This window comes from Odontomachus brunneus, unplaced genomic scaffold (genome assembly GCF_010583005.1).
Source record: "Odontomachus brunneus isolate Ranch 3 - 2012 unplaced genomic scaffold, Obru_v1 Obru_scaffold_062, whole genome shotgun sequence".
Lineage (NCBI taxonomy): Eukaryota > Metazoa > Arthropoda > Insecta > Hymenoptera > Formicidae > Odontomachus > Odontomachus brunneus.
Genome location: NW_022639512.1, coordinates 969,588 through 972,093, shown reverse-complemented (window position 1 = coordinate 972,093; position 2,506 = coordinate 969,588).

Here is a 2,506-nt window from a genome sequence, read left to right as displayed (position 1 = left end):
TTTTACCATAAAATTATTGTGGTTATTTGCGAATGTTTCTTATATCGCGTATATTCTGTAGATCTTATTAAATTTACTATTTTTACATTAAATTTACTATTTTTCCATTATTTCATTATTTTTCATTATTTTCCACTATTTTACTATTATTTCTACTATAATGTCAAAGTTCAGTTTTACATTATAAAAAATATAATCTTTACATAATTTTTACATTGTTCTCTCCTCGTATACCGAGGACGGCGTTATTAAATTTGAATAAGTTAACAGTCACACGCCATAATACAAGGAATGTAAAATTTCACGTATTCATCGATATTCCAGCATTTATATCTAATCAATCATTATGCTAGGACGCGTTATACGTTCAGCTTGCATTGTTCTCTCTTTCTTTCTCTCTCTCTTTCTTTTTAAACATCGCAAAAACAGATCGATTACTGGATTTAATGGCCGCGCAATACTTCCGCATATTGCATTATATGTGAAATATCGCTATTTTTACAATTCCGGACCAATTTGTTCCGACAACTGACACTGCCGTTAATTAACATCAACAATTCATTAAAACTTCCACCCTGAAATTTATGACTTTTCTTATCGCTATCTCGTTTCCAATTCCTATCATCGTTTCATCGGGAAGACATAATAAAGTAGGAAGGACCGATATAGATTCTACGTGCCTCTCTCTAGAGAATTTCTCCAATAAGATCGAGCAAAGTTTCGGACATAAATGACATTTTTGCTCCATATTGCATTGACGTTTCGCCGTAATCATCACTTCCGCCTTTCTCGCACACAAGATTATCATACTGAGTGGTTTCTATATACTTCTTATTCTTTTTTTTTTTGTTTAATAATCCTCTTTTTCCGATCATGATTCTCTTCTTCTGATTAGCATTCAAATAACCGCGCGTAACTATCGATAATTGATAAATCCTCGAATTGTAAGGGAAACTCCGGCAAAAAGAATTTTAAGTAAAATAATATTTCGACGAAATTATTAGCACGTAAAGAGTTGAAAAATCGATTCCGTTCCTCATTTTATTCTCTGCCTGGTACATGACGGGGACTTTTTTTCTTTTTTCTTTTTGTTACTGATTGCTTCACGACAAAGCGGTCTTTGGATGGGGCAATCGTGTAATTTGCAAGTACAGCCTGAACTATAAGCCATTGCGCCAGAATAGAAATCTCTCGAGATGAAGTATGTGACTATGCCGCTCTCGCCTTTGTCATCAAATAATCCGAGTAAGTCATAAATTGCTTTCTCACTATCCATCCCACTACAACGTAGTTGTTTACTCAACGGCTACTCATTATTATTCAAGTATCGCAGTCCGCAATGTGCCACTCACGCCTACGTATTCGTCGCGGAGTCTCACCTCGCCAAGACTCTGAAAATCCGTGTAAATCGATAGAAGATATGCCTCCGTGAATATTGTTCCGAGAGCTCGGCGGGAAATTATGGAGGACCGATGGAATTACACGAAATCACTTTTTTGATCCCAATTTGATGAAATTAGTTTTCCGCGAGTTGCGGGGTTATTTCTTTTTTACTCTTTCGCTGGCTCGCAAATGCGCGTAATAGATCTGGAATTGCGTCATTTCCCGAGGCAGAATCCCACATCAGCAACTCTAAACGTCCGTGTGTTAAATTGCAATTCAATTGCTGATGAAATCTGCGATGCGCGATGCGACTCTTTCACCTATCCCCCTCCCTCCCGGCATCTTACTTTTTTTACCTGTTCTTAGAAGCGAATATGTAGTCGGCTTGAATATTCTAAAAATGTAAGCTTGAATATTCTAAAAAGTTTCGTATGTATTGACTTTACAAATAGTTGACACACAATTCAAATATTCATAAAGCATCGGCAGACACGACCTTTCGCGTCTGTGCATTAATATAGAACGAGATGAACGGACAAAACACGAGCCGAAATTTTTATACTAAATTAATCTTGCAAATTTTGTCCGACTTGAGGAGTTTGAAGATATAACATTATATACTTGTTTTTAACACTACGAATGATTATTATCACTTAAAACAAGACTTATCTCCGAATTATTTTCTATTCTCAGGATATCCTCTGGAGATCTTGTGTTGTCTGGAAACAAGTATAGGTTAATAAATAATGAAATATTTACGAAGTTCTAATTATAAAACCAATTATGAATACCAACCGAAATATCAGCTAAAAAATCTCTTTATCTTTTATAACAAATAACATACCTAAAAATATTTGATGTATCGCTGCCAGCGTCTTGGTGTCCTGGTCTCTTGGTTTAGCATCCCGTCTGCCCGCTGCTTCGTCGTGGCATTCCGGATATTTGTGGCACTGACACTCGCGTAGATACGACTATTCGATTTGAAAAACGCGCGTTAATTAATCCTCAAGCTACTATGCGCCACTAAAGCTTCCCTGTAAGGCTGGAGTCCCATGGCATGTATTTTCCGCGTGTCGCGTAAGCGCGTAACCAATAGATTTCGACGTTTAGTATTTCTGTTGGA